Genomic DNA, 21,178 nt, shown 5'->3' with positions numbered 1-21,178 from the left:
GATATAACTTTCCTAGAAAACAACAGATTACTTTCTCTATAGCTATCCTCAATTCCACTTTTCCCACACTGGTGGGAGTAAGACAAAAACATCTGTGCTTAATATTCAAAAGCCATGGCTTACGTTCAAACTGCTGCAATCCTGGCGGGAGTTTCCCACAAGGAAAACTGGTAGCACCTCAAATCCCTTAACCCCTCAGGCCCCCATTACTTCATTTTATGTGCAAATATATATCAAGCCCTCACGGTCCTGTGGATGGTCAGGCAATAGACAAATCCCTCAGTAGTCAGGATGGCATATTGGAAAGAGCACAATTTTCAAGTCAGGCAGATTTTGTTTCTAACCTTAATTCTACTACTGACTTTGACTAACAAGTGACTTGGGATAAGTGACTTAATCTCATTGGCCTTTTGATTTTTCAGGGGCTTTCACTTCTGCCTCAGAAGGATTTGGGGAGGATTAAAAGAGGAAACAGATGTATGCCACCCAGCCTGGAGTTTGATACACAGTCAATGCCCATTGCTTAAACGTGCCTATTGTGTCAGCCTGGCACAGAGTAGGAACTCAATAATAATAATTTGTGGGTGGTTGGGTGAATGAATGTCTGCAAAATGTGAGCTCCATGTCCCTTCCCCTTGCCACCAGTTTCAGACTCATTCCATCTACAAAATTTTCACAATAGTAACAATAATGTGCACCAAATTTCATGAATGTGAATGATTTAAAATCATATCAGGGGGACTTCCCTGGTGGTCCAGTGGTTAAGACTCTGCTCTTCCACTGCAGAGGCATGAGTTGGATCCCTGGTCAGGGAACTAAGATCCTACATGCCACACCACAGCAAGAAAAAAAAAAAAAGATTCATCTGTGGTACCGCCATAGAAAAACATCTAAAATTTATTAAGTGGAAAAAAGCAACATGCAAAACAATATGTAAAATTATATCATGAAGGTTTGAGAGATGGATTGGCTTTCAGAGATAAAACAAAAAACAAACTAAGAGAAAAGAAAACAACTTTTTTCTGTTAGCAAAAGCCTCAGTTGGAAAGCCAAACTTCCTAGCAGATGGCACTTCCTAGTGGCGGGGAGGAAAAAAAAGCAAACTAATCCACCATTAAATTAAAATGAGATCTTCAATTAATATATAAACCTGGGACCATCTATCACAGTCACTCATTTTACTGAGTGGTTTGATATGTGAAGACAACTTGCATAAACTGAACTGATGTGGCAGATCATTATACCAACTAACAGGGACAATCATTCTTCCCAATCTCACTGTTTATGGCAGAGACTTACGGATATTCCCCCAAATCTATATTCTCTTATTATACAGGGCACACAGCTAGGCTACATTTTCCAGTCTGCTTTGCAGCTAGATGTAACTGTCACGCAAGCTCTAGCCAATGGAAAAGTGAGCAGAAATGAAATATAGGTATACCTTGTTTTATTGTTTATTTATTGTGCTTTGCAGATCTGTTTTTTTTTTTTTTTTTAACAAACTGAAGGTTTATGGCAACCCTGCATTGTCAGATGACGGTTACCATTTTTGGCAATAAAGTATTTTTTAATTAAGTTATGTATTTTTTTTAGACATAATGCTATTATTGCACACTTAATAGACTAAAGTATAGTAACTACAGTATGTAGTAGACTACAGTACGTAAACATAGCTTTTATATGCACTGGGAAACCAAAACATATGTGTGACTTGCCTTATTGCAGTAGTTGCTTTCTTGTGGGGATCTGGAACAGAACGTGCAATATCTCTGAGGTGTGTCTGTGCACCACTTTCAGCTGGTCCACTGAAACAGCACACTGACCACCTTCCATGTTTATTGCCTTCTCTCTCCAAGAATGGAGTCAGCCTCAGGGTGACCTTAGAAGCTACATGTTGAAGATAGCTACACCTCCGTAAACCTGGGGCCCTGAATGACTTCATGGAGATAAGCCATTTCACTAACCCATTCATCTGCCCTGTTATATGAACAAGAACTAACCTATTGTTTGAGTCATTTTACATTTGGGAGTCAATTTGTTATAGAAGTTATCCTGCTCTATCAGTATCCTGCAAAGAAACAATCTTTCCCCATCATTCAGCCCCTATAAAAATAAAAGAATTGTAAAATCAACCAATGTCAGAGCGGGTAACATACAGATAATCCTTAAATTGTCTTTATCTTAGAATTCCTTATCCTTAAAACATTTTAAGACCAATTATGGGAGTTTTCCATCAGTATTTGTTTTGCTTTCTCACATCTCATGGGCCTCAATCCATCCTGCACTCAGCATTACTTTAGCTAATACTGAAACAAATGATTTTTACATTCATTTCCACATTTTTATTATCAACTCAATTACTAAACAGAGTTACTTCTTAACAAATTTTACATCCAATACAGATTTCAAATCTCCGCAATTTCTTCCTTCATTACATGTGATGAATTACTCAAGGGCAGGGCCAGAGTCTCTTATTTATGAACTTCCAGGTCACAGTACAATGCCTACATACAGAGGGCACTTGGTAAATATCAAGCTTCTTGCAATCAGAGAAACACAGTTGTCACAGGAAATACATTTTTGTATTAACTCAGTTTCTATACTTTGGTCAATCAATGATGTATATTGTGAATCTAATATTTGACAGCAACTAAGTAGGCCGTTTAAGAAATGGGACAAATGGTAAAGAAACAAAAGAAATGGCCTCTGCTTTGATGAGTTCCAGGAAAGGCACAGACAACACAACAGCAGTACTGAGTTGGAGGATGTGACCCCAAGAAACGGCTTGTCCTGAAATGGGGAAGACTTCACTCCTGTAGTTTTGGGCCCGATGCATTTGCCTGTCTTGCTAGGCCTGAGGCTGTCCTTAAAGCCTATTTTAAGACTCAGCAGCCTATGTCGTTTTTGTTTTTTTTTTTTTAAGAAGCTTTCCTAAGCCTTTTTGTTACACAAAGAAAAAGCTGTTTCTCCAAAAATAAAGAGTTGCTGAAAGCCAGCAGCTTTTGATTTAACGGAAAACTCCAAACTCATCGATTTTAATCAACGTTAAATTGGGAGATTTCAGAATCTTAGATTTTGTATATTTCTTAACATCCAGTGTTTTAGAGAATATTTAATTAAATCAGCTAACCTGCAAAAAAAAAAAAATATATATATATAGAGAGAGAGAGTCAAGGAGAAAATACAGAGAAATGTCTTAAGGCTTACATAGAGGATTCTTTTATTCATCGTGAAAGCTGTAGGTTCACGGGACTATAATCCAAGAAAAATTAGTTCATTCATCTTTAACCATATGCATAGATGGGCCTCTCATATTTTTACCTGCCTGCACTAATTTATAACTGTCAATCAACTTTTAAAACCTTGATTATGGTTGATGATCTTAGTGAGGTTAGCAGGCCATGTTATAAAATCCTCCTCGAAATCATTATATTTCCTTCAGTGTCAATGTTCTCCACCTAAAAGGAATCTTCTTTCCAAAATTGTATACCCTTACTTGCTACAAGTCAATATGAGGGGCTTTGTAATAATTATGAACATAATATTCACTTAAATATAACATGAAAACCATTAGCTAAAAGAATTAGCCAATTTTAATCAGTAACAGGATTAAATTTGTTTGTAAGTTTTCTCATCCTTCTTGGTAGTTTTAGTAATTGTGTTTCCTTCTCTAGTATGGCAGAAAAATTTTTTACTAACATTTGAAATTCCTTAGCTATTCTGAATATTGTTCAGGAGTCCAAAATTGACTACAAAAGACTTGCAAATCTACCCATTGTATGACTTGGTAACCGCATGAGGGTATGACTATATTTTTAGTCTGCTTTTGAAAACAAAGATGATCACACATGAACTTTCATATATATATATATATGAAAGTTTTTATTTTGTGTGTAAAGAGTTTTAAATTTTATTTACTTTAAGAGTTTTAAAACGAACCATTTCATTTCCTTCCTTTTTCTAATCCACTGTCCACACATTGTACCCACTGTTATTCATTTCTTGCATATTCTTCCAGAGTTTCTCTATGCATATACAAACAAATACAAAATACTTATTACAATTTCTGCATTTTTGACACAGGTGGTCCCAGGAGCTACACACTCCCCTATGTCCTCATTCTTATCCTTATCAAAGGAAACCCTGTAAATATTAGTCACACTGTCTGAAAAAGTGTCCTCCAGACATTTTTAATAGGAATATTATTTAGAGAAGAAAAAAAAGAGTGAAAAGCTGAACACGGAATAAAGGGCAAAGACTAAAATGAAACAATTCTAATTGCAGAGCACAGTAGAAAAACGTTGGCAAGCCAGGTACCTCGGTGACAATGAAGCTCTTCCAAGAGCTGCTGACTAACCTTGAATGGGTCTCTTAGATTCATTTATAAAATTAAGGTACAAACAAGAAGCATATTTTTTTAAAGTTATTCAACAGACATTGAACTTATACCAGTCCACTGCTGAGGACAGATGAGATGGAAAAGTTCCTCTTCTCATGGAGTTTATATTCTAGTGGGAGGGGGTGAGCTACTTAAGATGCGTGCTGAGGCAAAGTCTCTGTGTAGAGACCAAGTTTTAGCGGGTTCATGAGGAGACCTGTGGGCAGGGAACGTCTGGTGAGGAGAGCCGTGAATATTAAAACAAATGAACATGGCAGAAATGCTCAGGAGACTTTCCAAGTCTGGTAGGGCACTGTGGTTTGTGGCAAGCAGCTGGAGTCTTCTACAAGTGTGATGGGAAGCCACTGAACATTTTTTTTTTTTTTTTAAGAAGGAAACAACACGTTCTTTTTTCCTCCAGGATAATGTTTAAGTGAATTCCTTCGACCTCTTTTGGTGACTGAATGTTCATGTGGCAGATTTTGAGGTGGAAAAGTAAATCCAACCTCCATCCCCTCGAAGGTGGGGGTCCCTCTGCTTGCTTTATAAAGCACTGTAATCAAATAATGTCTGAATCTTGGCGTCTACTCTGATCAGTCTGTTTAACTATCAAAGTTAACTCTTTAGCCTTAAGTCTTTTCACATAGGGGAAATTCAAGAGTAAAAGGATAGATCAAAAATAAACGTCTTGGGCTTCCCTGGTGGTGCAGTGGTTGGGAGTCCGCCTGCCGATGCAGGGGACGCAGGTTCGTGCCCCGGTCTGGAAAGATCTCACATGCCGCGGAGCGGCTAGGCCCGTGAGCCATGGCCGCTGAGCCTGCGCGTCCAGAGCCTGTGCTCTGCAACGGGAGAGGCCACAACAGTGAGAGGCCCACGTACTGCAAAATAAATAAATAAATAAATGTCTTAAAAGTTTGTGTCTTATTTCCTAGGGAAATAGATATATTTGTGGTCATAAGAAACGTTAGTAATTCTCTAAGACTTGAGTCGTATCATCGAACAAGTTCTCTTTAGAAAATCTAAACATTTCTATTTTACTACGTAGCTCAGCAGAGAAAAGATTTCCATGAAATAAAATGCAGGTGTTTAAGATACTTTTGTGGCTAGCAAAGGTTGATTTTCAATTTGTTGATAAGATATATGTTACTGGATTATGCCTATCATGTTGATAACAAAGATTTGGTTTCATACATTGATCCAGAGTTACAGAATGTGATAACGCCCAGAGCAAAAGAAACTGGAGCATGAATTTCCCAAAACAACAAAAGAAAATTCAAAGCATTTTCTAATAAAGGGAGGTTTAATTTATTGTCTGTGAATTTCTATTAACTTGATAATGATAGCATTCCTTTCTGCCAGCAGATTAGTAGCTAGAAGCATTGAAATGACACACACACAGATACTTTAAAAAGATTTAACATACATACATATATTTGTGTATATATGTGTGTGTGTGTATATACATATATATATATATATGTAAAACTGTGTATACTGTTCAGAATATAAGGTTATGTCTTTAGGTAGAAGATCAAATTGAATACAATGCTTCATTTCTACAGAGTACGACACTGTAGATGGAGAAACCAATAATTCCCAGTCCCTGACATCTGGGAGGCCGTGTATGTGTTTATTAATTGAAGCCAGTATTTCCTGAGCACCTAGTGTGGCTTGTGCACTGTAATAGGCACTGGGACGCAAGCAGTGAATAACACAGACAAGGCCCCTACTATCAGGCAGCTTACATGCTAGCAAAGCCACATAATGAAACATATTGCTCATGTGACCCGCATATGTGCATTTGTCCTTTATTTCTTTGTATTCCATATTTTATTTTATTTTTTTTAATTTATTTAATTTATTTATTTTTGTGTGCATCGGGTCTGTTGTTGCATGTGGGTTTTCTCTAGTTGAGGCGAGCAGGGGCTACTCTTTGTTGTGGTGCACGGGCTTCTCATTGTGGTGACTTCTCTTGTTGTGCAGCATGGGCTCTATGTGCTCGGGCTTCAGTAGTTGTAGCTCGTGGCCTCAGTAGTTGTGGCTCACGGGCTCTAGAGCACAGGCTCAGTAGTTGTGGCACATGGGCTTAGTTGCTTTACGGCATGTGGGATCTTCCCGGACCAGGGCTCGAACCTGTGTCGTCTGCATTGGCAGGCGGATTCTTAACCACTGAGCCACCAGGGAAGCCCTGTATTCCATATTTTAAATGAACATATTTCCAAAAAAATTAGTAGTCACCATTCTATCCAACTTCAATTGATGGACTCAAATCTTTTAATGGCAAAACATGTGTAGGCATGTAATAGTTTAGAATATCTTTTTATGGAATATGTTAAATCTTTTTAAAGTATCTAAAAATGTCCATGCAACAAGTTCAGTAAATTTAAAATATCATAAGACATTCTTCTCCCTGCTCCTCCATTTGTGTTTTTTAAAGAATTCTTTATATACAAGTATATATAGAACAAGATAATGACTATTTTTATATCAGGTATGAAAAGCATAAAATTGAATCTCTAAAGACAAGCTCTGTTTTCATGATTTGTTGCTGTTCTAGAATCACGTTCAAAAGTTGTTTTTTTTTTTAAATCTCTTTGTACCTACTGTTCTTTCTTATTGTCATCCTTTTTCCAGTGGTGGGGTAGGAAGAAAGAAGAGATACAAAAGCTTTTTTTATTTGTTTTACTTTAAGAAAAAAATATTCATCTTTTCCCATGATGAATCTCTGGCCTCAGTCTAGACTACCCTATAAACAAAATGGTCAGCTGATTATAATTGCAGAAAATTTTCTCTTGGGCCCTTCCTCTCCCTGCATCCAGTCTAGAAAAAGAATTCTTCCCATTCATAAAAATACATCTTTTAATCCATTCATAAGCTTGAGATTTTGCTCTGTAACTCGAAAAGGAGAGGGAAGGTTTTGGTGATAAAGAATAATGAGGGGAAAGAAGAGTTTCAGACTCTGTCCCTCACTGTGTCCGGCTGAATCATTTTGACTGCCTGAAGTGAGGGAGAGTTAGAGGCCAAAGTTGATATTTCAAAGAGATTTTGTGTGGAGCGAGGTATAAGGTGGGCTTCTTCAGAGTGCAGAGGGGCATAAACCTCTCCCAACCCTGCATATGGCCTCTGATAATCGAGTACCTGGAATTTGGGAAGCTTTGGAGGCATTCCAAGACTTTGGAGTTTCCATGGGCCATGGCAGTGGGGAGAGTTGTCTATGTAGTTTGGACAGGAGATGGACACGTGAGAGCCCGAGCAGGAGAAATCACCAAGGTCAAGTCTGTCACAACTCCTACTAACAGACCACCTTGCAGATTCATGGGAGGCATTCCTTTAAGTGCTCTCCAAAATAACAGGTGTGGGCTTTGCATTTGGGGTGGGCCTGAAGTCTACTACTAGGATGTTTGGCTTATCAAGCCAGTAGATATTTGGGCTAAGAGGTGGTACACACAGGGTACTGTGAACTACCACAAAAGAATTTGAATTTAATGAATATCAGGTAATATTTTGAGAGTTAACTATAAAACTCACCCAACTGGATCATAATGGAGATGTGAAAGATCATTTGAAAGAAATTAAACAATTCTTAGACATGCAACCCTTGTTTATAGGTTTTAATGTAACTAATAAAAGAAAGTATTGGGTTTCCCTTGTGGCGCAGTGGTTGAGAGTCCGCCTGCCTATGCAGAGGACACGGGTTGGTGCCCCGGTCCGGGAAGATCCCACATGCCGCGGAGCGGCTGGGCCCGTGAGACATGGTCGCTGAGCCTGCGCGTCCGGAGCCTGTGCTCCGCAACGGGAGAGGCCACAACAGTGAGAGGCCTGCGTACCACACACACAAAAAAAAGTTATCAGTAAGAAAGGGGATTTTCAGTCAAGGGGTGTATTAGTATCCTATTGTTGCTGTAACAAATTACCACAAAGAAAATGTATTACTTTACATTTCGGGAGTCAGGAGTCTAAAATGGGTCTGGAGGGATGTGTTCCTTCTGGAGGCTCTAGGCAAAAATCCATTTCCTTGCTTTTTAGAGCTTCTAAAGGCTGCCCACTTTCCTTAGCTCGTGGTCCCCATCTAGCGATAGAATCAGTCCAACCTGTTTCAAATTTCACATCTCTTGTTCTCCCCCTGCTTCTGCTCTCATGTCACCTTCCCTGACTCTGACCTTCCTGCTTCCTCTAATATTCACCTTGTGAATATATTACACCCACTTGGATGATCCAGAAGAATCTCTCCATATCAAAAGTCTTGTCTTAAATCTGCAAAGTCCCTTTTTCCAGGTTAAGTAAAGTATCCACAGGTTCTGGGGGTCAGGACATGGACATCTTTGGGGGACCATTATTCAGTTCACCACAGGGGTACTAAAAAAGAAAGACACTGGCAGAGCTCAATGAAGTAAGAGCAGTTCAGTTGGAGATCCAGTCAGTCCAGAGGGCTTGACCTGACTGTGGGAACAAATGTATGAAGCTGTTTTGTCATCATGCCATTAATCTCCTCTCGCTCTTCCTCCAAGCTTACCAAGCAATCTCCTGTGGACAATGGCGACCCATGGGATTTTCCTACTTGGAGTTAAGGCAGTCGTCAGGCTGATACATGAGTGGGCACATCCGACAGCTGCAGTTCTCATTGTGAATGAACACATTTGGTATCTGGCTGTCCCCCCCAGAGCTTTCTTAGCTTGAGAATTATTGGTAAGAATGATACCACTCACCATCACGTACTAGACATACCTGCTGTGGGCTATACTAGGCACATATAGTTTTGTTTATTTAATTTTCAAAATAATCCTGGAGATACTTTAATTTTGCCACAACTTTTCTTTCAAAATTTAATTCACATACTACCCAAATATTACCCCAGATAATAGATACTGAGTCCATATCAAGCCAGGTCACTTTATGGTCCTCACTGAGATTTCTCCACTGTATACATCTGTTGGACTCACAAAAGTAGAAAATGATGGCATATGAAAAGGTTGAAGGAACCAACTCTTGAGTAATTAGGAAGGAAGAATTCTAGCATGAGAGGTGACTTGGATAAGTTCATAACTCTAGGTAGATTTAAAACTTAAGATGCCAAGTCTCATTCTTCCTTATTTTATCATGTTGCCTTCTAATCTGATCTAAGTTTAGAATCAGATTTCTTCCCTTTTCAGCAAAACTCAAGTTTCCCCAAATGGAGCATTTTTGCTTATCTGTTAAATGGAAATCTGATGTAAGGATTTTATTTTTATATACTGGCTTGTGACATTAAATACGGTCATCAAAGGCAAATACAAACTTTTGAAAATTGATATTGGAGACTGCAAAAAGTAAGTTAAGAGAGGAAAAAAACTTGAGAGAAATGTAGCATGAAATTTACCTAAGAAATAAGGCTCAGTGGAGACATTACAATAATAACAGGGAAAAAATTTGATTAAATCTAATTAAATCCCTCAATTAATGTTCAAAGTGGTGCTACAAGATAATCTCCAGTGGAAAGAGCCCTGGGTAACTAAACTTGCGTTTGACCTCAACCTTTTTCATATTCTCAGAGAATGGTGTCCAAAGGTGTTTTTTTGTTTGTTTTGTTTTTTATATTAGCAAACATTATTTTGGAAGACAAAATTATATAAGGGAAGAGACATGAACTTTGGAGGCAAACAACCCTGCACCTTGTTCTGCTGCTTCAGAGCAATATGACTTCGGCTAAATGTCTCTATTCATAAAAAGGAGGCAACACTTCCCCAAGACCACCCCATAGAACAGCACCAGGGAGCTTCATTCTTGGAGTCAGAGACTTGGGCAGTGCACAGCCTACATCTGATGTGGCAAGTACAGTAGTACATCTCAGCAATGACAGGATTACATGTTCTATGCTCATATAGCATCTGGGACCAGGTGGGTGCTCAGTAAGCTTTAATCACTTTCTCCTCTCACAATGATTGAAATAAGGAATATAAGCTCCATGGGGACAGGAAGCTTTTTTAGTTTTTCATTCCCTTAGCTGTAATATCTACAGTGTCTAGATCGGTATTTAGCATACAGGAGCTCAGAACAGGGGATCTTGTTATATTACTGTTTAATGAATGAAAACATGAGAGCACACAAGTGTTACAAGGAAGACTAGCTGCACATAGTTGGCAAGATATGGTCTGCCTGAATTTTTAATATTGGACATGACAGCATAAAGTAGACAATATATGAAAGTCTTCTTCCCAATCAACAGAAACGGCTCTAAAATCACTGGCATAGGTCCTTGGAACTGTTTCTTTTTCCTAGACTGGGGTCTGCCAACTATGGCCCACTGTCTGTTTTTGTACAGCTCAAGAGATAACGTTTTTCGCATTTGTAAGTGGTCAAAAAGTCAAAAGAAGAATGGTATGTGAAAATTATGTGATATTCCACTATCAGTCTCCATAAATAAAGTTTTATTAGAACACAGCCATACCCACTTGTTAGGTGTGATAAATGGCTGCTTTCATGCTACAATGGCAGAGCTGAGTAGTTGGGACAAAAACAGCATAGCCTGGTAAGACTAAGATATTTGGTCTTTTCCCAAACAAGTTTGTCACCTGCATCCTAGACAGCATATTTGCAGTATTAGTGGTGGCCCAACAAACATGTGATGATGCTTTTGCTGTGGAGTCATATAAGACAGTATCAGTGAAAGGGAGGCCAGTATGCCTTATATATACTAACAGCACTTCTCTAATAACTGTGTAATATTACACTCTAATTATCTCTATCTATGTAGCAACATGGAAGAATACTATTTGATGCAGGGTTTTAAGAAAACAGGATATCAAAAGAAGAAACAGATGTTTTGACACCAAGCCTATTGTCCTTAATCTTTCTTTGGATTATTTATCTTTCTGAGATGAGAATTATAAGCTCTTTGTTATGGGTTAACCTGTGGCCCCCCAAAATTCATATGTTGAAGCCCTAACCACCAGTACCTCAGAATATGAATGCATTTGGAGACAGGGTCTTTAAAGAGGGAATTAAGGTTATGAGGTCATATGGGTGGGAGCTAATCAAATTCGACTGACATCTTTCTCCGAAGAGGAAATTTGGACACACAAAGAGATAGCAAGTATACGTTCACGGAGAGAAAAGACCACGTGAAAAGGTAGCAAGAAGGTACTTGTCTGTAAACCAAGGACAAAGGCATCAGAGGAAAGCAATCTTGCCCACACCTTGAACTTGGACCTCCAGCCACCCGGACTGTGAGAATGTAAATTTCTGCTGTTGAAGCCACTCAGGTTATGGTATTTTGTTATGGCAGACCTCATCCCACACACAAAATTATGCACATGATTTTTAGTGGGGGGCTTGGGGGCTAGGCTTCTTGGGAGACCACACTGTCCATGGGCTCCCAGTTTAAGAACTTTTGGGAGAACAATTATTTGTTGTCATTATTTGATATTAATCTTGCTTAACTTAGAGTTGCAAACTATTTCTTGAACAGTTCCTTATAAGTTCTCACAAAGGAGGTCTGTAGCTTATAAAAACTTGTTTGAAAAACAAATGGCTGTGATTCTTTCCTTGAGCAGCCTCAGGAAGGCTGTGCCTGAAGAAACAGCTTAACCAGCTAGGCCCACCCAATGGACCCTGGGACCAATGAATGACAGACAGATGTCGCAGCCAGATCACCCTTATATACGGAGTTCTTTCTGGAGTCACAAAAATATTCTTGCATCCGACCAACTCCACCAGCTTTTAATTAATTCCCTAACCTTATCCTCAAAAAAGCTGGCAGTCCTTTGGGTCTGCTATGGCCCAAAATAAAATCTACCTCATTCTTCAGCTAGATCTTTGACATTCTGATTTTTCTTTCTCTGTAGTTAAGTTTTTACGTTTGTATCCTTGTTTTGTTTGTCTTGTAAACTCCCTTAAAAAGAACAAGGTGCTCAAATGCCTGTGGTTCCTCAGGGCCTCTCATTTGCTATCAGAATCTGAGCATCTCTTATTTATGCTTGGCAGCCATGCAACTGGTACTTTACTTGTTTCTTTATTTCCCCCTCTCCCTCTTTCTTTTTGAACAACAACAACTTGTGGTCCATTACTATTTTCTGAATATTTTATCGCTAGCTTTGATCAAAGCCCTTTTGGTGTAGATTTTTCTAATGTAATCTATCCTTGGTTTATTTTATGCTTTCATCGTCATTTGGAAAGAAGTCTTTGTAATGTAGTGCTTTACGGTAGCCACTCTCTTCATTTTATTATCGATTTTTAACTCACAAATGAAGTGTTAGAGGTGTTATCTCTGTTCTGAAGAGCCTAATTAGAGAGGAGTTGGCAAATATTTTTACTATACCATATTTCAATTTAAGTTTCAGGAAATTTCCAGATCTCACAGACTTTCAGATCTTTAAAAAGAATTCAGTATCATTTCTTTTTATGCTTAAGATATTCAAGTTGGGGAGGGGTAAAACTTGCTGCTTAAAAACATGTAGAGTCTGGAAGCAAACCATATGGGCTCAAATCCCAGTTCCCTGGGACATGTGACCTTGGGTATGTTCCTTCAATACTCATTGCCTCAGTTTCCTCATCTGGATAATCCAGAGAATATTTGGGTCTACCTTATAAAGTTGTTGTGAGCCTTATATTAAATAACATAGAATTAAAAGATAGCCTGTCACAGAGTAAATTCCATGGAAGGGTTTGCTGTGACCAAATCTTATGTGTATTTTTGCTTATACAGAAGAGTCATTTAACATCCCTATAATTCAAAATTGGCATCCTTGCCATGCAATTCCTGTTATTGGGGAGATAGATATTAACTAAATTTGCTCACGTGGTTCTATATTCCTGAATCTGGTGGGATCAAAGATAAAACTCTTTCTTTCTGAACTGTGAACCATAATGAATTACATTAAAAAAGCTTTAACGTATTGGGGGGATCCTGTTCCAGGACATTCAAATTACATTAAAGTTATACAAATCTAAGATATTATCTTCCTTTTTGTCAATTTTTCAAAGACTGACAACTAGATTCCATTGCCTATTGGTGCAAATCAGTTGGAAAGTCTTATGTGTTAGGTTCTTGTGCAATTTAAGATGCTTACTCAATAGGTTTACAGATCTCTGAGAAGGGATTATATATATCCAGCAACATTTTGAAAAGGTGGCAAGAATGGGCAATAAACTTAAAATAAGATTGCTCCCCAGCTGCATTAATTAGGGGGTGGTGAGCAATGCATCCTTTTCTTCGAATACATTTCTCCAAAGTGGTAATTTTTTTTGGATAATGTAGCAAGAGTGGTTCCTCGGTATTCACAAATATTTTCTAGATAACCCAAAGACGAGAACCAAATTGGGTTTTCAGAGACAATGAAATGAAAACTTAAGATGAATTTCTGAATTCATAGTGAACTCATTGCCTGAAAAATGTATAAGGCTTTTTAAGACTGGGTTAAATTTCACAATTGAAGTATAAGCCCAAAATATTTCCACTAGATTATTAAACTTTTATATTGCACACTCTTTAAGCTGTATTCATGCCTCCATTTTACAAGTGGAAAGGAAAAGGTGGTTTTAAGGGAACACATATTTTTTTATTTGTCATACAATGTAAATACTTTGTCAGGAAGATTTTGTCATTGAGTCTAGCTGTTGTCTTGGTGTTGTTTCGAAGAGGATGAAGTAGAATTGTGGTCAAGTTCAGATATATTCGTGGTGGGACAGATTGGGTTTGAATGCCATCCCCACCTGCCAATAGCCTTAGGTTAGTTATGCAGTCTCTCTTAAAACTCAGTTTCCTCATCTGCAAAATGGGAATTAAAAATAGCTCCCTCACAATGTTGTTAAATGATTAATAAGTGACACAGGCAGAATCCTTACCACCACCAACGACCCGTGGCAAGTGTTTAGTAAAAGAGTCTCTTCTAGGACAAGGAGCGTCAGTCAGCCTCCAACGCTTTAGTATCTGATAAGTATCTACTCAAGAATCTGGCTTATTCCTGATGTCTTCAATCAGATTTTGTTTTTTGTCTCCTTTAGAAGTTTACTTGCTTGAACAACAGGTGAAGCTCTATGTAGAAACCTTGTAATTTAGTTCCTAAATGAAAATATCATGATATTAGAACTGGTGGGGCAAAGCAGCAGTATCACAAGGAGATCACCTAAGGAGTACTTTGCATAAAACTGTACACATACTCATCAAGAGAAAGCCAGAGAGCTTGGCATCAACTTTCCTGCCTGATGTCTGTTCCCATCTACCATCTAATCCCAGCTCCCTCTGGCTCGATTGTACACTTGCTAATATTTCGCAGTAAATTCAATTGAAATCTTCCTCATTGCTTGTGTCACCATCCTTTCCTGCAATGCCCACTTCCCTTCCTCACCTGGCTGACTGCTGCCAACCTTATCTAGGCATTAGAACCGGAAGAAGAGACACCCGCAACCGCCCCCTCTACTCTTCGGCTGCCTACTTACCCTCTTTGATCGCAGAGAGCCTATAATAAACGACATGCCTGCGCTCTTCACACTGAGCAATGTGACAGCCCAGTGGTTCTGCATGGGGACCCCGGAATTCGACCTCTTGGATACAAATCTCAGCTCTACAGCTTACTTGCGTGATCAGTTTATTTAACTTCTTTCAAAAATATTTATTTTTATAAAATATTTTTACCTAACTTTTTGTTTCAAAGTCTCCTCATCTATAAAGCAAAAATAAAAATTATGCTGCATGTAAAACATGCATAAGATGCATCTGCTTCTTGTAAGGTCAATAACAATGTAGTAATTTATATTTGTCTTCCTAGTGCCTAGCACAGAGTCTAGCAAATAGTGTACACACACACACACACACACACACACACACACACACTTGTTGAAACTGAACCAGATATAAATGCCAATCTCAACAGTAGAATCCTTCTCAAAGGTATTAAACTTTTTGTTTTGCACCATGGACCCCTTTGGCAGTCTGGCAAACTCTGAATTCCTTCTCAGAAGAGTGTTTTTAAATACACGAAATGAAATGCATTTAGGATTAATTACAAAAATTCCAAGTATATTGAATTACAGCAGCTAAAAATATTTTAAAATAAATTTGTGACATAGTAATATTGTGCTTCTTTCTTATTAAATAACAAAATGGAGTGACAGATCTAACTACTGTAATTTCAAAGAAGTGGTAAAATTTGACCAATATGGTGAGACTGCTGCAGCGATGGTAATGCAATATGAAAATAACCACGGCTACTTTGGCACCAAATTCAAAGGCTCTGCTGATACTACGGTGATGTGTTTCTTTGATTTATTTTTGAAGAAAATGTTAAATTTCCATAATGCTAGTGAAAATATAGATGTAATGGTTTCCTATCTAAATTCCAATATCCTCTTCATCTGCGGTTAAGGTCTTCAAGTTTGAAGTTTAATTCATAAAAATCCATGAAGTCTTTTAAGAGAGATTGCAGTCATGACTGTATGAAATTGTTGATTGTACCTGTCTTGTTCATGAGCTTTACAGGCAAAACCAGCTTCCACAGGAGTGAGGGGTAATGACTGTCCAGTGGGGTTGATTTGGATGAACAGGTTGTGATGTTTCAGAAACAAAATGGCCTTTCCTCACCTTTCCTAATGCTTTCCTTCAAACATGGTCCAATTTAGAAACCTCCTACTTAATGGCTTAATTATTGCATTCAGAAAAAGTAAATATGATACCTTGGCTTTAGTTAGAGGGGAAATATGTCCCATTTACAATGCTGGCACCATATCGAAGTGTGAGGCAATTTGCACTAGAGAAAGCTCTCTCTCCTTTGGGTTGGAGCCAGGAATCTTGATAATGCTCCCTTTTATCTGAGTGATTCCTGGGCCAATGTTCTGCTAATATATTCAACCTCTTTTAATTCTAATTCTGCCTTTTTAATATAATACTAAAATCAAATAGGAGAGTCTGCATTCTCAGTTCCCATCTTTTAGATGTCATGAATTTGCATTGTTTTTGCGTAGGGAAAAGACCCCGGGAAGGTGCAAGAGACATTCAGTAATTAAATCAATCAAATGTCTTCGATGGAGAATTAGAAATCATCTGGATAATTCTACATTTATATTTTTCTTTAGATTGTTGAAATGAAAATAGTGAGTTTATTTGATCTAACATGGTAACAAAGCATGAAAAAAAGCAGACTTGGATGATCCCCTTCCTGGCTGGGTGACCTTGAATAAGTTTGTTGCACTATCTGTGGAAACAAGGGTAGTGCAGCATTCCTCACTAAGCTGTTGGGAGGAGTCCACTGGATATTTTGTAAACTACAAAGCACCATGAAAATAGTAGCCCTCATTACTGTAATATCCACATTATTTCCTCAGTTTCACTTTGTTTGTCAAGAACTATTGTATGTAATGATAAAAAGTATGTAACACTTGGGCTTCCCTGGTGGCGCAGTGGTTGAGAGTCCGCCTGCCGATGCAAGGGACACGGGTTCGTGCCCCGGTCTGGGAAGATCCCACATGCCGCGGAGCGGCTGGGCCCGTGAGCCATGGCCGCTGAACCTGCGCGTCCGGAGTCTGTGCTCCGCAACGGGAGAGGCCACAGCAGTGAGAGGCCCGCATACAGCAAAAAAGAAAAAAAAAAAAAAAAGTATGTAACACTTAGAGGGTATAAAAATAATTTTGTTTAGTGGAAATGAAATAAGCAAATTTCAGAAAACCAGTATCTTTTTGATAGATTGGGAACTATAAACACCTCCCCCCCCAAAAAAATATTTTATCTAAAGAATATTTGAATTGCTAACATTTTAAGATATTTATTTAAATGCTAGTATAAAAGTGGTAATGATCCAAGAACTGACCAACTCTGTGAAGACTGGCATAGATACTTCCAACCATCTACTAAAGCAGAACAGACTGTCAAGTGTAAAGTTTTACAGGACATATTTCGTGTTTGAGGATTGATATCATATGCTTGGTGAAAAGAAGGAAAGCTATTTTAACTCAGCTGCTGTTTTTTTTTTTTTTCCCCCAAACATATGAAATATCAAACTGAATTGAGCCATTGTTTAAGGTATTATTAAGGTCAGTTTTCTCAATACTCAAAGGCTGTAAGATCCATGGGGCAGTGCAGAAAAAATGCTATACAGCGGGATTGTGTATTTACAAAATATATGACCCATAAAATCCTGGACTCAAAACAAAAAGAAGTTCCAAGTTCCCCAAATGATGAAAGGTAGAAATTTGTCCTTAATTATAGTATAAATCTTAGTAAAGACGTCTCTATTTAAATGGCATGCTGCTCTCACCATTCTGTTTATTAGCTTTTCATTCTATGTGATGTTTTGGACTATTAATTCTGCTCAATAAGAACAGTTCAATAATTAGTTCTGCAGTGTTATTTATCTTGTGGAGTTTTTCTTTTTCTTACTCAAAAGAGTGGGGCATTTATGAAGAAACAGTAACAAGCTTAATCAAACTTAAAGATGTGAGAGATTTTTAAGCAGAAACAAGAAATCTAAATGACATTCATAATGCTCTATGATTTCCAAAGTCTTCTTTTCCAATTATGTAGTATTATTAAAACTTAAAATACAAATATGTCATGACAGTACCCTATAAATTTCATTGGGGATTGTACTAAGGCAAAATAGACATCTAAGGCTATAATATACAATTATTTTTAAGTGATAAAACTTCACAGTCTCTAAAAGGGAATCCTACAAAATCTCAAGTTGACATATTTTTTAAGAAAATGAGGTTTCATTTCAGAAGAACAGTTTGAGGCATATGCACTTTAAAAAATTAGGTTATTTCCCCTTAAAATGTGGACTATCTGATTTGTCATAGCTCATCTTCAGGGCCAAGTCATGAAGCCAGAAGCTGAATGCAGGGCTTTTTCTGAACCAGGTGGACCTTATTTTCACAGTCTCACATCCAGTTTGCTGTCTGTCGTCACACAGACTTAATGTCGGGAACTGACAGGTTTCAAATATTGATGGGCAAATGCTGGTGGTTTCAGAAACTTGGAACTTGCCCAAAATATCCAAATCTCACATGTCTGTAAAATCAGCCAGGAAAACAGGCTGTTTTGTGAAATGTCCACAGCCTCTTATTTTCACATGAGATTAAAAAAAAAATACCACAGGAGAAAACTGCCCTTTTGATATTTTAACCCATGAATTTTTGAAGTTTCATCACCTGGCCTTAGAACCTAGTTTCAAATATGTACTACACCTCCGCTAGAGAGACAAAATAAATTTCTTCAAATGTATTTGGCACTTTAAAAATTTACTTGAGAGTATTTTTTATTCATTTTGTTTCCTTTAATGCTTTTTTTTCTATTTTTCTACAACCATAATGTTCAAGAGGGAATATGAAATTTGCTTTCTACTTCAGAGAGTGTCATGACCTCTCAAATAAGCCCCCTGTCTGTGTGGCCTTGTCTCCTTTTGTGACAAGTACACTACTTAGAGTCATGTACGTTTCAAAGAAATCCATGTTGCTTTTTTCACTTTGTTGCCTACTGCAACAAAGTGTTCTCTTCTATGAACTGAGGGAGGAAAGTTACAACTGTGCTGGTTCTGTGTGTAAAGAGTGTGAAAGCTCTCACCCGGATCTAACCTAGAGGAGTTAATTTTCTTAATTACTCCATGCTAATGAACTGCCCATTTTTTGTAACTAGTACTGGAGAATAGTGGAATGCATAAGAACACAAACACTCCATACTATGTTTTAAAAGTTCTACTTGTGTGTGTGTGTGTGTGTGTGTGTGTGTGTGTGTTTAAAATACAGATAAAGAACCAGGGTGTGTCTACTTGAAATTCTAATGCTGAAGGAGAGAGCCGATTTCAGGATTTGAATAATTTCATTTAGTGAATAAAGGGATAAATCATTCTGCAACAGCTGTTTTTCCTTGACTCGACTTTGGATTAGAGATTCAGTCCATCTCAGAGAAGCACTTATGCAAATACGGGCGCTAGTGTTGTGGCTGATCACATTAGAGCCACGGGTTACCGTATTACCTGGGTGGCTGTGATGAAAAGATCCGTGCGTTTTCATGCTGAGATGCAATGATGCAACACAGTGTCTCATGTCATCAGCAAATGTCATTTTAATAGGACTACAAATCATTGTGACATCAACAACCTGAAACAAATCTTCTGTATATTTAAATACACTGATTCTTCCCTGGAGGCCAATGAAAGATGTAAAAAGAAACTCAAAAAGAACGACTCAGTCATAAAGTAGCAACATCTAGACAGTGGAATTTTCCATTTATTTTAAGCTGTAAACTAACATATATGGCCAGAGGACAAGTGATGCTGTGACTTTTATGAGACTGTGGATGATTAATTCCCAAACAACTTACAATCAACTTTCAACTTGTGTGCTGGAGGCATGGAGAACAGTGGTACAGATTTTCTTTTAATGGCAGAATAATCAGAAAAAATTTCAGGTACACTGTTTATCCCTCCTATTCCTGGAAATGGAAAGAAAGAAATAGCTCTAGGCAGTGAGGAATACTGCCAGCAATAGTGAGTTATCAGACAACCTAGACTTCTGTAATGCATAGATAATCAAATCTGGCATTTTCTCATATTAGAAACACCCAGAAATGCCTGTGATCCCACACCATAGTTTACTAATCGCAATATCCTATGATCCTTCTAGAAAAAAAAAAAAAAGTACAGGCCCCAAATTATTTTAACACCAAGTTTGAATCAACCAACAGAACTAGATGAGCGCCCAGCTTTGTTCTAGAATGCTATGGTAACTAGATAATAACTGTGACTTCTTTTTTTAAACATCCAGCTCCTATACGACACACTTAAAAAATGAAGATATACAAAATAGTGCATTTAAAACATTACAATGGCGATTGAGATGTGCTTTTATCACTTTACTTCAAATTATTGGAGACTTAGAAGAGAAAGAGGAAGTGATAGAGTAAAAGATCAATTTAATGTGTCTTCTGGGTACCCTTTAAAAAAGTCAATTTGGGGCAGCCTTGCAAACACTTACTGTCTAAGGAATACCATTCTATTACCTTCTTAAAAGTACAGGAAAAGGCAGAAATGCCACAAATGCATTGGCTAGAACAACAGGAAACTTCAGTAAAGCCAAGAAAAGGAATCTTGGAAATGTCTCTGAGATTTCAGTTGAACTGCCCTGGCTGGAAATTCAGTTGATGGGCTACTGAAGATGACCAGTGACATTATTCACCTAAGAGTAGTTCAAGTTTCTCTTATTTGGAGATTTTCAGAACATAAACGTGTTTATGATGTGTTCTGTCTGCAAATAAGTGTCTCTGGTCACACTTTAAGCTATCTTGAGTGCAGAATTATTTCAGATTTAATAAGACAATGCCATGTAGAATGGCAAAAGATTACTTAAAGCATAATTTTGCAAAGACTGAGGAAGAAATGAAAATAGTTTATTTTTTCTACCATCGTGGGTTCTCCAACCTCCCTCACTTTGCAGCCTAATCATTGGTGTTTGTACCCACAAAAATAAAATATTCCCCCTGAAAAAATTACAAATGGAGTATCTATGTTTTTTTCCTTGAGAAAACATCAGAATGTTCTCCTTTACCTACTGCTTGTTTAAAAATACCATAATGTCTATGGGAGAACACTTTTTGGCTTATCTCCTATCTTCCCTTTCAAAATCATGGTCAGCTACTTTCTCCCATTGATAAAGATTGATATCATATTATACTGTGAAAATAATAGCATAGTTTGATCACCTTTTTTAAAATCTTAAAGACTAATGCAAGTTCTCTACTGACAATTGATTTTATTGTCTAACCAACTCTTAGGAATTGTTTTATGCATAAGTTATTCCTAATATTTTATTCTTGAAATTGTCCCAGTTTATATATAT

The sequence above is a fragment of the Lipotes vexillifer genome, unplaced genomic scaffold (assembly GCF_000442215.2).
Source record: "Lipotes vexillifer unplaced genomic scaffold, Lipotes_vexillifer_v1.1 scaffold677, whole genome shotgun sequence".
Taxonomy (NCBI): domain Eukaryota; kingdom Metazoa; phylum Chordata; class Mammalia; order Artiodactyla; family Lipotidae; genus Lipotes; species Lipotes vexillifer.
Note: the sequence above shows the minus strand (reverse complement) of the source record.